General features: G+C 45.7%; 1 long non-coding RNA gene across 1 annotated transcript; it reads right to left on the reverse strand.

Moving 5' to 3' along the window:
- LOC125510470 (uncharacterized) lies at nucleotides 1-5,481 on the reverse strand. Its single transcript, XR_015603505.1, has 3 exons — nucleotides 5,187-5,481; nucleotides 1,930-4,553; nucleotides 1-500 (listed from the first exon to the last, which is right to left on the reverse strand). It is a non-coding gene; the product is annotated as an uncharacterized LOC125510470 (long non-coding RNA).
- Between the last annotated feature and the right edge of the window lie 13,525 nt (nucleotides 5,482-19,006).

Below are 19,006 nucleotides of genomic sequence, written 5' to 3' on the forward strand. Positions count from 1 at the left end.
AGCACGAACATTTGGATTGTATAACATCACACTTTGAGTTACAATGTGTGTTGTGGTTATTATTACTAGATCCATGATGGCGCGCGTTGCCGCACCCGTCTATTTTGACAATATAGTGATAATAAGTTCCATAAGTATATAAGGGAGTTCTTGATCACCAAATTGGAAAGTAAAGTCATTTTTATCCGAGACAAAATTTTGCATTACTCATTAGAAATTAGCAAGGTAAAATAATTGGCATCACTTGTCCAATAGTCAACATCCATCAATTCACCATCATAAAATTAGACATACAAAGCAAGAAGATATAACATCATTCATCCACATCACATACTGATATGTGGACTTTACAACCACTGGTAGCAATACTTCCATGACATGTGCTTGTACCTTGGAACTGTGTCCTCCTAATATGGATCTTTTGGTCCTTCCATTACTTGTGCTTGTCAAAGAAATGTGCCTTTCCCAACCTGGATCTTTCGATCAAATACAACCACATCCTACATTAGTACAACACAAATAATTAATATGCAGCAATATGATATAAGAAAGCATGTAGATTTACTGATTATGTATCTTTGATCTTATAATAAAATGAAGATATCTTAGCTTGGGCTGTAACGAAATACACGAAATGTTATACTCATAATTGCATGTAATCGTACACATGGTCAAATAGTTTGCCAACTTTCTACTTTGTGGAATAAGAGGAACGCATAGATTAACTAAATCTCACAAAATGAGGGAGCTCAGCAGCTAGAGAAGAGCACTGTAGCAAAACTTCAGAGTGCCGAAGTTGGTTAAGTCAGAGTCTATCCTAAACAGGCAGAACAAAGAGAGTTATTCCATGGGATAACAACCTAACCAGGAAAGTCAAGAGCTACAAATAGTTCCAATTGTAACATTGTGTCCTCTTGGTACTTCTCACGGAATTAGTAAACTACATTACCCATACGAACGATAAGTCCACTACAAATATAGTAAAAAAGGAGAAATATTCAATTTATTATTGTCATAGATGGTCATGATGATCGAAGCTGGCCAAGCTTCAGAAACGATAAGCTCATAACCTAAAGAATATTATTCTTTACTTATTTTCTCCGAGCCTAAATATTTTCCTAGTACAATAAAAGTAATGTTTAGTGGGCTCAGGCTGCGCTAGCGGGACGAAATCTTAGTCATGGACCCAGGCTCACCTATGAAATAGTCTGCAGTCATGTTAATGGTTCAACTAATTGATGGACAACAGAAAATGAAAAAAACCATAAAACTGCAAGGAAAAGGGCTCACATATGGCTCATAGTAAGTATTGTAACACATATATCAATGGTTATCTCTGCTTAGAAATTTTACCTAGAGGCAGCAGACAAGTGCAGAGTCACAAAAATATGTGATACAAAAAGTTTGAGAATGGTAAGTCAGTAATGGGTAAAGCAACTATGACACCAATTTAAAAGAGTTCTAGATATCAATCGTTACAGTGCTAAACTCACAAATCAGGTAGACTCAAAAAATAAGAAGAAAACAATCTGTAACAATATCTATTGAGTTAAACCTCCCCTCAAATATCCAGTATAAGCATTACTCTTTACAAAAAGAGCTTTCAAGAAGCAATCTATCATCATGTAAGCCAGAGCAATCAACATTTAACATACTATATGTTCCACTGTTATTGACTTTGCCCTATCTCAGAAGTTAAAATTTGACTATTTATTTTGTGCGAATTCATTTATTAAATGGGAAGGAAATGCATGGTGACCAAAAACATGTAGGAAACCTGTAACCACACAACTTTTTTTAAATACCATCAGCGGAAGCTTTCAGGGTTTGATTAGTCGGACACTGGGGGAGCACTTTATGAGGTTTGTAGGTTGAATCCACCGCAAGATGTATAAACCTTATTACTTATAAGCAACTAAAGCCTCTTACCTTTAAGATTATATGTGCCGTCATTTATGACAAAGCTTCATCCAAGCTGAAAGCAAAATTTCCCAAACTACATGGGCACCGCCATCACAATACCTCCGAGAAATTCCAAGTTTTCCCACCTTCCAATTTTTTTCGAAATCTTTTATTTTGCTAGATGAGCAAGATTCCTGTCATCCCATGGAAGGCATTCAAGAATTATGCGAGCCAAATAAAATGTTACGTAAAAAACTTGACTATTTTGGAATGTAAAAATTTAAATTGAGATGCTCACTAACATCATTTTTCAAAGATGGAATTCCACTTTTTTTACCAAATTAGTACAAAGAAAAGAATTAATGTAACACTGGATAACTTAAAAGAGGCACGTAACCATCCTCGTTGTACATCCCAGCTTCTAGTATAGTTGCTGCACAACAAATCAGAGAGTGGATTAGTTACTGTACTAATTTCAAGAGATGAAGAGAGAAATTAAAAATAGTAATGAATGCACAAAATAAATAAGAGAAACACATAGATGTTGGTAAACCTGGTTATACAACTGATTCTTGAATTTTTCTGCATGTGGTTTCCCCTCAGATTTAAATGCATAAGAAACTTGAGCATCAACTCCTGTGACAGAATTGAAGTATTTTCCAAGTACGAACCTTTCATTGTTAAAGCAAACAAAAAATCATATTCTTTTCTTTCTGCTCAATTCTGTAAAAGAGAAAGAACCAATTAAAAAAGTATCACCAACATAAATTTTACACTTCAGAAAACGATCAAACTGTACATAAAAGAATTAAGAGAAATTTGAGTTTATTTGGAATATCTTGAACAAGTAGAAAAAAATGATTAAATAGATACAATGGAACTCACATGATTCAATTGAGTGTATCAGTGATAATTGTCAGGGGCCTTGTATCATGTCAAAGCTCTCGCGTAAAGCAGATATTCTAAGACCTAGCAAGCTGCATGAGAGTGTCTACAGCCATTTCTTTTGGGATGATTCTCGTGTTTTCGTCGTCTGAAGCATGGCATTCCCCTGTGGCCTAGGCATATGGCATAAGGGGGAAGGAGAACTGTACCTGTAGGCAAGCGACTACCAACGTGGAGCAAGTGCAGCAGGGCGGCGGCCATCTTGAGATGTACCTGTATGCAAGGACGACCAGCGTGTAGTAAGTGCAGCAGGGCAGAGGCCATCTTGGAACTTGGATGGCAACGCACATGTGGCTGACGACCTACTTGACAAGCAGGAAGAGATTCAGATCGGGTCCGAAGGACCAGAACGGTGAAGTCGGTGCCTAGCCTAGGTTTTCCCCGAGAGGTGTCCGCTGCAACCACATAGTAGCCCTTGCGAGTTCAACCAACGCGCCACGACAGCCGCTTCCAAACCCCTCTCCTTCCCCGCATCGGCTGCCTACATCGCCTCGCCCTGCATCGATCGGTGAAGCCCTACATCGCCTCGCCCCGCATCGATCGGTGAAGCACGCATGGCTTCGTGTCGCTTCGCATCAGGCGATCACTCGCACACGAGGGATTGGAATGAGACTGGGTTGGTCGGTGACGGAGGATGCACAGAAGTAGGAGAGATACACAGACCTGTAGAGGACGGATGGAGGAAGTGACTCCGGCCGCCTCCTTCGCCATGATCTCCTTTTTTCGTGCGAGATTTGGAGGCTCGGTCTAGAAGGGCAGCGATCTGAGTAGCTCCACTCCGCATGATGTGCTTGGCGATCCGTTTGGCCCGCCGTTGACATTTTCACCACACCTCTCTCTATTTCTCTCTGCGGATACGACCACAGCGGCGGCGCACCTGGAGGGATCGGGTGGAGTGGAGGGTGCGGGGAGGGGATTCTTCCTGTTGCATCTTGAGGGTAAAAACGTGAGAAGGAGGATGGCGGCGGCTGGGCGAAGAAGAGGCGTCCTTCCACGGATGGGGATGGGGATTTCGGCAGTGGCTGCGCAACTGAATCCCAGACGAGAGACGAGAGACGAGAGGTCAGGCCGTCAGGGAATGGGGGCGAGGGGAGGACTGCTCATGCATGTAGTGGGAGCATCGGTCCGGCAGGCCCAAACAACAGCAGATCGCTGATTTTGTTGCGGGAGCATCGGCCCAGTCCGTTTAGGGCTCCCAGCGGGGTGGAAGGTGCATCCAACGGCCAAAAACGCCTAGAAGTGCAGATCCGACGGTTGAGATACTAATAGCCTGAGAGGGCTGGAAAAGTGCTCGGTTGTAATGTTTCTAAATAATATAATTGCAAGTTAATGCATGTACCATCAAAAATTAAAGTTAATATTTAGCGAACAAATGATCTATGAAAAGATAAAAATATTTAGTATAAATAGATGATGGTTTGTTCACCATTTTACCTTCTGCGGTCTTTGATTTGTTGAAGTAGTGTGACCTCACTGGCGAAGCTATGTGGGGACAATTTCGGGATGTGGCCACCCCTTCGTCTTTGGTTCGGGGAGAGCAGGCTGAGCCCTTAGTTTCTCACAGCATCCCCTACTCCCCTCACTCTCCTCCGGTTTTCCCCATGGCAATTGTGGAGTCTTCTTCCTCCTCCCAGCTGCTCCCACTCCCTGAATCCTTGAAAGTGGTGTTTGGCTTGAGGGCGGCGAGGGATTGGCTGGTGATATCCCTAGCCACATGGTTGGAGACAACTTATTTTGCTTGTTTGATTATAAGGATGGGAGATAGAAAAATAGACATGTTTTTTTGTTTGGTTGCATTGATAAAAAGTGGATGGATGGCTACGATTACTTTTTCTTTTTGGAAATAATGAGATTACCTCTTCACACACAAATTTAATTATTATTTCTTTAAAATAATTAATTCTCACATTGACACATGAGTTGTGAAACAATATGACTATATGTATTAAGAAAATAAGCTACATAAATTTGCGTGCATCAATTATATCACACATGTATGAACATATTTGCCAAAGAAATAGATGTCCATTTTACACCTCAAGCTCATAGCCCGACGACTCAAACATATGGACACATCAGGCTTCACTGCTCTAGAACATGCAACCGATGTGAGCAGAAGCACTTTGAGAACGGGATGGCATCGCAGGGGCACCAGTGACCGGCGGTGGAGGAGATCTAGCCGGTGGCCACCACCTCTCATGCAAATTAGCACGGCTCGCCCATCATGCACTGTGGTTCGTTGTTCCCTGCCGCACTAGTTCACCATCTCACAATAGAGAGCTTCGGGATAGTGAGAGAGGACCGGAGGAAGGTGAAAGGAGAAGGGAGAGCGGCTGTACCTTGACCGCGTCGCGGCCCAAGATCGAATACACCATCGCCGATCAAAAACATGCCTGCCTTCCCGCGCTCTTTGGCTGGCGCCTCCACCGTGACATGGCTAGCTCTACCCCCACACGCCCTGGAAGCAGTCACCGCCGCTTAAATCCGGCCACCAATCTCGCCCTTGATGTGTCGCCGCCGTGACCTACGCCGCCGCACGAGGCCAGAGAAAGAGATGAGATGGGGAACTTAGATAGGTGAGAGAGAGAGAGAGAGAGAGAGAGAGAGAGAGAGAGAGAGAGAGAGAGAGAGAGAGAGAGACGAAGAAAACGTTTCGCGAGCGGGGTGGTTGGCTATATCCACCAAATTATCGCGGATGGGCTCAGCCACATTTTAAGAGCATAATCTAGGAATCTTGGCTGCCCATATCCCTAGCCATCTCTCAACCAAACGCTTGGCAACTACCTGAAAAGTGGCTATCCCTAAGTGACCATGGTGGAACCTTTCATGTCTTCTTCCTTCTCATTGTTTCGCCTAAGCAACTGCACTAAGCCGCCTTTAAATCTAAATCCCATGTCCCCATCTTCTTAACTGGTGTGCCCCTTTTTTCTCCTAAATTCTTTCTCAAATCAAGCAATGAACTGAATCTACAGGCTATAGCTACAAATTCGTGGGGGTGGTGATTTTTTTTTTGCAAGTTGCAAGCTGGGAGATCAACTCGAAAAGCCATTGTAATTATGTTGTATAGTATGTCATATGATTCCGAATAGCTGATACAGGCAAAAACTTGCATTTTTCTTCTTGTTGCTTGGTAGTAAATCTGAAAAAATTGCCCCCCTCTCATTTTTGCTTCACGCCCCGCCACCGAGTGACCTTGTAATGTATTCCTACTTACTTGTCGACATCTTATTTGTCGAAGATGCCAAGCTGAAACTTGCTAAATATTTAAGAAAACAATTGTCCATAGTCATAGAATCGAGTTTTGCAAAATACATTGGAGCAACCAGACCGTAAATAAAAGCACCTTGGCCCTTGTGTTGCTCGATCAGGTGAGACTCGCATTCAAATTCATGTCACCTCCAAATCCTACATACTCAGCGACGCTACACACGTACTCAACATCAATGTCAAGAGATCGGTCTGGTTGATCGTATAGAGTACTGGAGCGGAAGGACACATGAATGAGCTAACAACAGAGACATGCCAACTTAGACTATGTGCATGTCCTAATGTTATGAGTTGGGTTATTTATGTACTACCATGCATGCCAAAACTCCACTACTTGATGCATACTTTCACATGTCATCATTACTTCTAGGCATCCGGCGAGAAGTGACAGACAACAACTTAAACAAAGTAAAAAAACAAAGAAGAACAAATTCGTTTGTAAGGAAAAATGAATCATGAGAGTAGATTAACAAATACAAATTTAAAAATAAAAATAATACAATGCAACTATGTGTAACATAACAGAACACAAAAACTTCTAGTTTCTCTAGCCTTCTCATTCCCCATATACCAAGCTAATATACTAAAATAAGAAATAACAACAAACAAAGTTTTCCTAAGGAAGAATGAATTTACTAGCATTGGTAAGAAAATGGAAAGAACTAAAACAAATAATGATGAAATCTGCACACAATTTACACGGAAATTATGCTTTTTATAATATGCAGAAATAAATACTATTCCCTCCGTCCCAAAATTATTATCTTAGATTTGTCTAAATACGGATGTATCTAGTTATACAAGAATTTTGGGACAAAGGGAGTATATAACAGTGAAATTGTTGCAAAAAATAAGTTTTCTAAAAAAATAATGAATTAGTGGCATCGGTATTTGATCCATGTCTTCCGTACTACTCAAAAATAAAATAATGAAGTTTTCTAACAAAATAAAAACTAAAACAAAATCAAATTAATGAATTTTTCTAAAGAAACAATGAATTAGTGACATTGGTATTACCCTTTAAGAAAAAATAAATAAAATAAAAACTAAAACAAAATCAAAATAATGAAGTTTTGTAATGAAGAAGGAATTAGTGCCATTGGTAGAGTTCCCCTCATGCATGGTTGTGATCACATCCATATTATTGGAATTGATCTCAATTTTATTGCAGCCAATCAGGCAATCTACATTCAAACCAAACCTCAAAGAGATAGCCTCCACTGTGAATGCATCATAACACACCTCAAATCTTTCATTTGCAGCTGTAATAAACTTCCCTTTACTGTCTCTAAAACAGCACCAACCAACACCTTGCATCGAAACGGTTGCTGCCATGAATAAGGTATGACGTGGGTTTCTGTGGTGCCGAAAAGCGGAGGCAAATGGCGGCAACTGTGCGGTGGCATGGGATCTTGTGTGTGCCCCAAAATGGGCAGGGGGTTGATATGTCTCCGTCGTATCTACTTTTCCAAACACTTTTGCCCTTGTTTTGGACTCTAACTTGCATGATTTGAATGGAACTAACCCGGACTGACGATGTTTTCAGCAGAATTACCATGGTGTTATTTATGTGCAGAAACAAACGTTCTCGGAATGACCTGAAACTTCATGGAGCAACTTTTTGGAAAATATAAAAAATACCTGCAAAAGATGAAGGCCAGGGGGCCCACCACCTTCCACGAGGGTGGGGGCGCGCACCCCTACCTAGTGGGCCCCCTGGAGCTCCTCCGACTCCAACTCCAACTCTATATATTGTGTTTCGGGGAGAAAAAAACCAGAGAGAAGAATTCATCATGTTTTACGATACGAAGCCGCTGCCAAGCCCTAAAACCTCTTGGGAGGGCTGATCTGGAGTCCGTTCGGGGCTCCGGAGAGGGGAATCCGTCGCCATCGTCATCATCAACCATCCTCCATCACCAATTTCATGGTGCTCACCGCTGTGCGTGAGTAATTCCATCGTAGGCTTGCTGGACGGTGATGGGTTGGATGGGATCTATCATGTAATCGAGTTAATTTTGTTAGGGTTTGATCCCTAGTGTCCACTATGTTCTGAGATTGATATTGCTATGACTTTGCTATGCTTAATGCTTGTCACTAGGGCCCGAGTGCCATGATTTCAGATCTGAACCTATTATGTTTTCATCAATATATGAGAGTTCTTGATCCTATCTTGCAAGTCTATAGTCACCTATTATGTGTTATGATCCATTAACCCCGAAATGACAATAATCGGGATACTTACCGGTGATGACCGTAGTTTGAGGAGTTCATGTATTCACTATGTGTTAATGCTTTGTTCCGGTACTCTATTAAAAGGAGGCCTTAATATCCCTTAGTTTCCGTAAGGACCCCGCTGCCACTGGAGGGTAGGACAAAAGATGTCATGCAAGTTCTTTTTCATAAGCACGTATGACTATATTCGGAATACATGCCTATATTACATTGATGAACTGGAGCTAGTTCGGTGTCACCCTAGGTTATGACTGTTACATGATGAACCGCATCCGACATAATTCTCCATCACCGATCCATTGCCTACGAGCTTTCCATATATTGTTCTTCGCTTATTTACTTTCCCGTTGCTATTGCTATCATCACTACAAAATACCAAAAACATTACTTTTACTACTGTTACCTTTTGCTACCGTTACCACTACTATCATATTACTTTGCTACTAAATACTTTGCTGCAGATACTAAGTTTCCAGGTGTGGTTGAATTGACAACTCAGCTGCTAATACTTGTCCCCTTGTGTCGAATCAATAAATTTGGGTTGAATACTTTACCCTCGAAAACTGTTGCGATCCCCTATACTTGTGGGTTATCAAGACTATTTTCTGGCGCCGTTGCCGGGGAGCATAGCTCTATTCTTTGAGTCACTTGGGATTTATATCTGCTTATCATTATGAAGAACTTGAAAGATCCGAGAACTAAGATTTATCCCTCAACTACGAGGGGAGGTAAGGAACTGTCATCTAGCTCTGCACTTGATTCACCTTCTGTTTTAAGTAAGCTTGTAACACCTAAACCTGCTTCTGCTATTCGTTCTGATATGTTGCATGTTATTGATGATGCCACTTCTGCTATACATGATACTTATGATGAAACTACTTCTATGCTTGATACTACTGTGCCACTTGGTGAATTTCTTGATGAACAACTTGCTAGGGCTAGAGAGATTGAAAATATTAAATCTGATAATACTGATGAAATTGATGATGAAGACTTGCCTGTTATTCCTGAGGGTTATGTTTTTGATAAAGAAGCTTCTTTGGCTATTTTAGCTTGCAAAGATAGATACAAACTCAAGAGGTTATTAGCTAAATGGAATAAGCACTACTGGAATCAGCTACTTTGCCATCTGCCAGCTCTTTGCCGTCTGCTAGCTGACGGCAAAGAAGCTCTTTGCCATCAGCTACCAAAAAGCAGACGGCAAAGAACTGGCTAATGGCAAAGACATAATTTGCCATCAGCCAGTTCTTTGCCGTCGGCTAGCAGACGGCAAAGATTCTTTGCCGTCGGCTAGTGGACGGCAAAGAGGGAGGGGGCCCCACTGACGAGCTGCAAAAAAAACCTAACGGCCCCCCCCCTCTTTGCCGTCCGCTAGCGGACGACAAAGAGCAAAAAGGCGGACGGCAAAGGGGGGCAGACGACAAAGAGGGAGGGCCCCACTAACGTTAACGGCCGCCCCACCCCGCCCCTCTCTCTCTTTCTCTCCCCTCCCCGCTGCCCCGTCGCCCCACCACCCCGCGGCCGCCCCAGCGCCCCCCCGCCCCGTCGCCCCACCATCCCGCCGCCGCCCCGGCGCCCCCCCGCCCCGTCGCCCCCGTCGCCCCCGCCGCCCTGCCATCTGGGCGCCGCCACGCCCCGGCGCCCCGGCCCTGTCGCCACTGCCGTCGCCCCAGGCCGCCCCGCCCCCCTCCTTTGCCGCCCCAGGCCGCCCCGCCCCCTCCTCCGCCGCCCCAGGCCGCCCCGCCCCCCTCCTCCACCCAGGTGAGCTCTCCTGCCTCCTTTTTTTTTTCCTTTTTTCTGTTTTTTTTAGTTTTAGGTTTATGTTTAGTTTAGTTTTAGTTTTAGTTTTAGGATTAGTTTTAGGTTTATAGGTTTAGTTTTAGTTTAGTTTTAGGTTTAGATTTAGTTTTTTCCTTTTTCTGTTTTTTTAGTTTTAGGTTTAGGTTTAGTTTAGTTTTAGGAAAGAAGAAGAAGAGAAAAAGAGGAGAGGAGAAGAAGAAGAAGAGGAGGAGGAGAAGAAAAAAGAAGAAGAGGAAGAAGAAGAAGAAGAAAAAAGAGGAGAGGAGGAGAAGAAGAAGAGGAAAAAGGAAAGGAGGAAGAAGAAGAAGAAGAAGAAGAAGGAAAAAAGGAAGAAAAGGAAGAAGAGGAAGAAGAAGAAAAGGAAAAAAAGGAAAAAAAAACCGACCCGACACGGTACCCAGACCCCGACCCGGCACCCCGACACGACACCCCGACCCCGAGACCCCGACCCCGACACCCCGACACCGAGACCCCGACCCCGACCCCGACCCCGACCCCGAGACCCCGACCCCGACACCCCGACCCCGACCCCGACACTGACCCCGACACCCCGACCCCGAGCCTGACCCGATACCCCGACCCCGACACCCCGACCCCGACCCCGACACCCCGACCCCCCGAGCCTGACCCGACACCCCGACCCCGAGCCTGACCCGACACCCTGACCCCGACACCACACCCCGACCCCGAAACAACACCCCGACACCGACACGGCACTACCCCGACATCGACACGACACCCTGACCCGACACGGTACCCAGACCCCGACCCGGCACCCCGACACGACACCCTGACCCCGAGACCCCGACCCCGACCCCGAGACCCCGAGATCCCGACCCCGACACCCCGACCCCGACCCCGACCCCGACCCCGAGCCTGACCCGACACCCCGACCCCGACACCCCGACCCCGACCCCGACACCCCGACCCCGACCCCGACACCCCGACCCCGAGCCTGACCCGACACCCTGACCCCGACACCACACCCCGACCCCGAAACAACACCCCGACACCGACACGGCACTACCCCGACATCGACACGACACCCCGACCCCGAAACAGCACCCCGACCCCGACACGGCACCCCGACACCGACAGGACACCCCGACCCCCGACACCTCCCGAAAAGGTGTTCTTTGGCCTTCCAAAGGCCGACGGGGTCATATATTTGTGAATTACTAGTTAGGTCATATATTTTTCGATTTTGTTATGAAAAACATCATATATAATTGTGTTGATCGTGTAGTTTTAAATGTGTAGTTGTTTCATCGCTGCGAGGTTTGGTGTTCGACGACCTCGTCGTGCGTTTGACGAGCTCTGCCCCTTCGTTCGTGGGTGAGCACAAATGACAAGTCCTCCTCCCCCATTAATTATTTGATCTATTCTGATGAAACTTGATAGCTAGCTATATATGTGTCTTGAATCATCAGTATGCGTAACCAATATGTGTCTCCCGTTCGAAAGCGTCATAGTTATAAATATGCATGCATTTGCATATTTATAACCTTGATTCTTTCGAATTGTCCAATGCTATCCATGGACAGCCCGAGTATGTGTAGATTGGGTTCGTTTTCCCATATGCTTTGCTCCGGATCCGACGCATAAATTTCGCCAGTGCCTCCCCTGTTGTTCTCCGGGTACACATCCTCTCTGTTTATTGCAGAGACGTGTATCAGGAGAACAGCGGGGAGGTGCTGCCGAAATTTTGCGTCGGATCCGGGGCATAGCATGGGAAAACGAACCCAAGCTACACATACACGGGTGGGATTAGGACCTATCATTACCTATTAGAGTGTAGGTTGCATGGACGTAATAAAATTGACAAAGTAGATCAACTGATGAATATATACATGGTGAATTACATATATAATTGTTGTGTGTCCAGTAGCTCTAAAAGTCAAGATGAGTGACCGTGCGTGAATGTATACCGGTCACACTGGTCAGAACAAATGGAGCGCTGAATGGTTCACAAAAACCAAGGGGTTTGTGCAAGCCACATTTGCAAATGGCCAAAAGAAAACCTCGTGCCCCTGTTTCCGGTGCGGCAATTGGGAAAAGAAGACAGAGGCTGAAATGGGTAAACACCTGCAGAAGAGTGGTTTTACGCCCGATTATACGGTGTGGACATTTCATGGTGAGTCTGCCCAACGTGACCGAGCTGAGGTGGATCATCGTCGCACCAACGAGCATGGTATCGGGATGGAAAACATGGTGCAAGACTATGATGATGCTCGGGATTCGGACGAGGAGATGGAGGAATCTGCAAAGGCCTTCAATGAAATGTTGGAGTCTTCAAAACGTCCGCTCCACGAGCACACTGAGCTTTGTCAGTTGGATGCCATCTCACAAGTAATGGCTCTGAAGGCTCAGTTCAACTTGGGCAGAGAATGCTATGACGCAATTATGACAGTATTTGGACGCTTTCTACCCAAAGGCCATGTAATGCCTGCAAACCTGTACCAGTCGGACAAAATCCTCCGTGCACTGAAGATGCCCTATGAGAAGATACATGCCTGTGAGAAAGGATGTGCCTTATTTAGGCTTGACTATGCGGACTTGAACTATTGTCCCATTTGCAAGTCTTCTAGGTATATTGTGGTAGACAACGGTATGGGTGAGAAGACACAGACCAAAATCCCCGTTAGTGTTCTTCGGTATATGCCAATCGTACCAAGACTTCAACGTCTTTTCATGGTCGAAGAGACGGCTAGACAGATGACATGGCACAAAACAAGCAAAAGAACCGAACTAGATGCAGATGGGAATCTGATGATGGTACACACATCAGATGGTGTTGCGTGGAAAAAGTTTGATGAATTACATGCTGACAAAGCGGCAGATCCGAGGCATCCTCGAGTCGGCATCAGCACAGATGGGTTCACTGTGTTTGGTATGACGGCAGCCCAATACAGTTGTTGGCCCGTATTTGTCTTTCCACTCAATCTCCCCCCGGACAGATTGTGCAAAGAAAGAACATTTTCCTGACGTTGATAATTCCAGGACCCAACTATCCGGGGAAAAATATGAATGTGTACATGCAGCCGCTTAAGGACGAATTGCAAGAAGCCTGGGATAATGGGTTCAAGACATACGACGCCTTTAGCAAACGGAACTTCATAATGCGTGTCTGGTACATGTACTCGACGCATGACTTGCCGGCGTATGCGCTATTCGTTGGCTGGTGTGTGCATGGAAGGTTCCCATGCCCCACATGCAAGGGAGCTCTTGAGTTTCGTTGGCTTCAGGCCGGTCGCAAGTTTTCTTGCTTCGACATGCATAGACAGTTCCTGGATCCTTGCCATAAGTTCATGAAAGACAAGAAGAACTTCATCAGGGGTAGAGTTGTCAAAAACTCTGCACCACCTACATTGACAGGCCAACAGACCCTGGAACAGTTAAACGCTCTCGAGCCAGATCCACAACGTCCAGGGTACTTCAAGGGGTATAATACTAAGCACGCGTGGACTCACAAAACATGCTTATGGGATCTGCCTTACTTCAAAGACCTCCTTTACCCACACAACATCGACGTGATGCACACTGAGAAGAATATCGCCGAGGCACTTTTTGGTACATTGTTCGGCATAGATGGGAAGTCAAAGGATAATACTAAGGCTAGAGTCGATCTGGAGGCGCTATGTGATAGGCCGTTACAAAACATGAAAGAACCGAAAGGAAAGCAGAACTGGACGAAGCCAAAGGCATGGTTCAATCTTGGAAGGCCAGCTATGAGGGAAATTCTCTTTTGGGTGCAGCAACAGTTGATGTTCCCCGATGGGTATGCAACGAATCTAAAGAGGGGAGCGAATCTTGATAAACTGAAGATATTTGGTCTCAAGAGTTATGATTGGCACATATGGATTGAGCGGGTAATGCCGGTGATGTTGCGTGGCTTCATCCCTGAGGATGAATGGCTAGTACTGGCAGAACTCAGCTATTTCTTCCGTGTTCTTTGTGCGAAAGAACTATCGCCTGGCGTGCTAGAAGAAATGAAAGAGTTGGCCCCGGAGTTGATCTGCAAGTTAGAGAAGATCTTTCCACCGGGCTTCTTTAATCCAATGCAGCATTTGATTTTGCATCTCCCGACCGAGGCAAGATTGGGGGGGCGTGCAAAATCATTGGTGCTACCCAACTGAGAGGATGCAGAAGACGCTTCGAGAAAAATGTAAAAATAAACGTAGAATTGAAGCATCGATGGCTGAGGCATTCATCACAGAGGAGGCGGCAAACTTCGTAACAGCGCACTATGAAGCCAAAAATCGTCATTTGCATAATCCGAAGCCTCGGTACAATGCTGACGAGCCTAAAAAGGGTGGATCCAACCTCAGCCTATTCAAAGGGAATCTCGCACCAGCTAGTGTTTCACATCCAGTATCTTTGGATAACGAAGAATGGCGGACCATTTCGTTGTATATCTTCAACAACCTGATAGAAGTGCGGCCGTACATCGAGTAAGTTCTCGGTACATTGTTTCGCAACTTCTATTTCCTTTGAACTGCTCTTATTCCTGGATATGTCATACAGTCGATACGTTACCATATTCTCGTATGGAGCGGAGATCCAAAAGGATTCCGTCGAAGAGTATGAGCTTCTCGCAAAGCAAGGAGGCGGCTATCCCGGTTTCATCTCTTGGTTCAAACAAACGGTAATTTCTATTAGACAATTTCATTTCATTCACTAATTTGTGCATAATGCAACAATCCTTTCATATTAAACTTGTAGGCTAATTCAGAGTCTATGGATGCCGAATTGAGACAAGTCGCTAATGGTTTTGACTATAAGGTCCGTTCATTTGACAAGTACGACATCAACGGGTATCGCTTTCGTACCTATGGCAAAGAGCTATCTATGGCCGACCGTAAGTCTACAAATTGTTGTGTATCTTCTATCGGCGAAGGAGGTACCAAGTATTATGGGAGAGTTGAAGCAATTTATGAACTTCTGTTCTATGGTGAAAACCCACCGAATGTCGTAGTCTTCAAATTTTATTGGTTTCAGCCGAAGGAGACTAGAAGGACTCATGAACATATAGGGCTAGTTGAAATCAACCAAAGCACCCATTTAGATGTTCCTGATGTCTATATTACGGCTCAACAGGCGACCCAAGTATTCTATCTACCGTGGGCCTGCCAAACTAATCCAAATCTGAAAGGTTGGGATGTCGTTTATGAAGTGCCGCCACGTGCTAGACTTTCTCCCCCAAAGGAAGAGGATTATGAACCTCACATTAACCCAGACACATATGAAGGAGAATTCTTCCAAGAGACATGTCTTTCCAAAAAGCGTTTCAAGAACCGCTATACTTCACCCCAAAACATTGAAGTAGACAGCGACAATGAATCCGACATCACCCCAGAGGAGGAACAAGAAGAGCCGGAACAAGAAGAGGTTACTGCTGCGGATGACCTGTCAATGCTTGACCGATTACGTCAAGGTGGCCTTGCACATGTTGATGCCAATGAACCCTATGAGCCCATCATTGATTATAGTGATGATGATGATGATGCATTTATTGATGATACTGATCGAGATTATTAGTAGTGTCAGGTATTCAATTTTTTTATGTTGTACTTGATGATGATACACTTAAGTGATATACATATTATTATTCATGTCGGTACTTTTTTTATGTTGTACTAATTTCGTTTATTCTTTTTCATGGCAGGTGTTGAAAGATGGTGGGGGCTGGCCGGGAGTGCGCCGAGGCCCCTTCTTCGTCGGCGCGTGGTGCGAGGTCTTCCATTCCACACGCACCTCTCCGCCGAGCGTTGCTGGACAGTATGGCGACACCACCGGGCCCTTCTTCGTCGATCGCGATGCCCAGCAGGGGACGAGGTAAAAAGAAGAGAGGAGGTGGAGCACGTGGTCGCGGGAGAGGAGGTAGGGTGACTCTTACGGCGCCTTCCTCGCCGCCGCCCCCAGTTGTTTCACCCGAGCACGTGACTGCTAGGGTGGACTCGTCTGAGGAGGAGGCTGCACGGACTCCGGTCCATGAGCCTTCGGTCCACGGGTCTTCGGCCCACGAGCCTCGAGTCGATGGGCCTTCGACCCATGAGACCCCGGAGGAGCACACATCTGGATGGGGTACCTGGCCTGAGGAGCCGAGTGGCCACGCTGATGATGGTGGGGAGCCGAGTGGCCATGCTGATGATGGCGGGGAGCCGACTGATGAGGAGGCGGAGGAGGGGGGGCAACGTCTACCAGCGTGGTGCTACACGGCTCCTGTCCGTGCCGGCGACCCGCGAGCAGAGGTGGTTGATTTTCCCCGATGGGGAGAGGTAAGTGCATTTAATCTTTTTGTACCTTCTGCATTCACGTTTCTTCAAATAACTGATGTGTTGGCCTTGTCATGCTGCAGGGGTTGGGACCACCATGAAAGTGTCCGTCGGCCCAACTCCGTCCTTGGAGTTCTGATTTGGCAAAACTTCCCGGGGTTTGTCACGTTGCCTGGTGAGGGTCGGCTTCCAGAGGTTGGATTGACTTGGGAGCACTACTTGGCTGCCCCGGCCCCGCCGGGTGAGATTATCGACGGTGTCTTGTGCAAGACGAGGGCAGACATCGTGATCAGAAAGTTCTGGGTAATTGCTCCTTTACACAATTAAAAATCTTCAACTAGCTAGTTATTAATTGTACTAATCAATATTGTCTCATTTGATTGCAGACATTCTACAGGTGTGAGGAGGGATACGAGGAGGAGGCGGATCATGTTATCCACAAGGAGTGCAAGCGCCTACTTCAGAACTTACGTCATGAGGTTTGGGTGCAGGCTGTTCGAGACTACTACGCCGGGCGTGGTATCAAGAAGCCCAAGCAGGAGTGCCGCGATAAGTTCTTGAGTAAGGAGAAGTACATGAAGGTAATTCTTAAGGCCTTGTACTTACTTCCTTCATTTAGTAATTCATAGCCGTAGCGCTCAAGTTTCTATTTGCTAACTTAGGCCCCTCCGAGATGGTGTGCGGATCGGATGGATTGTTGGGAGGTGTTGGTGAAGTAAATATGCCCTAGAGGCAATAATAAAGTTATTATTTATTTCCTTATAATCATGATAAAGGTTTATTATTCATGCTAGAATTGTATTAACCGGAAACATAATACATGTGTGAATACATAGACAAACAAAGTGTCACTAGTATGCCTCTACTTGACTAGCTCGTTAATCAAAGATGGTTATGTTTCCTAACCATGAACAATGAGTTGTTATTTGATTAACGGGATCACATCATTAAGAGAATGATCTGATTGACATGACCCATTCCATTAGCTTAGCACCCGATCGTTTAGTATGTTGCTATTGCTTTCTTCATGACTTATACATGTTCCTATAACTATGAGATTATGCAACTCCCGTTTACCGGAGGAACACTTTGGGTACTACCAAACGTCACAACGTAATTGGGTGATTATAAAGGAGTACTACAGGTGTCTCCAAAGGTACATGTTGGGTTGGCGTATTTCGAGATTAGATTTTGTCACTCCGATTGTCGGAGAGGTATCTCTGGGCCCTCTCGGTAATGCACATCACATAAGCCTTGCAAGCATTGCAACTAATGAGTTAGTTGCAAGATGATGTATTACGGAACGAGTAAAGAGACTTGCCGGCAACGAGATTGAACTAGGTATGGGATACCGACAATCGAATCTCGGGCAAGTAACATACCGATGACAAAGGGAACAACGTATGTTGTTATGCGGTCTGACCGATAAAGATCTTCGTAGAATATGTAGGAGCCAATATGGGCATCCAGGTCCCGCTATTGGTTATTAACCGGAGACATGTCTCGGTCATGTCTACATTGTTCTCGAACCCGTAGGGTCCGCACGCTTAAGGTTACGATGACAGTTATATTATGAGTTTATGCATTTTGATGTACCGATGGTTGTTCGGAGTCCCGGATGTGATCACGGACATGACGAGGAGTCTCGAAATGGTCGAGACGTAAAGATTGATATATTGGAAGCCTATGTTTGGATATCGGAAGTGTTCCGGGTGAAATCGGGATTTTACCGGAGTACCGGGAAGGTTACCGGAACCCCCCGGGAGCTAAATGGGCCATGATGGGCCTTAGTGGAAAAGAGAAGAGGCAGCCATGGGCTGCGCGCCTCCCCCTTCCCCTAGTCCTATTAGGACTAGGAGAGGTGGCCGGCCCCCTCTATCTCTTTTCCTCCTCCGCGAATCCTATTCCAACTAGGATTGGGGGGGGGGGAATCCTACTCCCAGAGGGAGTAGGACTCTCCTGGCGCGCCACACCTTGGCCGGCCAGCCTCCCCCCTCTAGTCCTTTATATACTAAGGCAGAGGCACCCTAGAACACACAAGTTGATCCACGTGATCTATTCCTTAGCCGTGTGCGGTGCCCCCAGCCACCATAGTCCTCGATAATACTGTAGCGGAGTTTAGGCGAAGCCCTGTTGCTGTAGTACATCAAGATCATCACCACGCCGTCGTGCTGATGGAACTCTTCCCCGACACTTTGCTGGATCGGAGTCCGGGGATCGTCATCGAGCTGAACGTGTGCTCGAACTCGGAGGTGCCGTAGTTTCGGTGCTTGATCTGTCGGATCGGGAAGACGTACAACTACTTCCTCTACGTTGCGTCAACGCTTCCGCAGTCGGTCTACGTGGGTACGTAGACAACACTCTCCCATCTCGCTGCTATGCAACACATGATCTTGCGTGAGCGTAGGAAAATTTTGAAATTACTACGAAACCCAACAGTGGCATCAGAGCCTAGGTTATTTATGTTGATGTTATATGCATGAGTAGAACACAAGTGAGTTGTGGGCGATATAAGTCATACTGCCTACCAGCATGTCATACTTTGGTTCGGCGGCATTGTTGGACGAGACGACCCGGACCAACAT

The sequence above is a fragment of the Triticum urartu genome, chromosome 5A (genome assembly GCF_056163025.1).
Source record: "Triticum urartu cultivar PI428250 chromosome 5A, HENAU_Tu73, whole genome shotgun sequence".
NCBI lineage: Eukaryota > Viridiplantae > Streptophyta > Magnoliopsida > Poales > Poaceae > Triticum > Triticum urartu.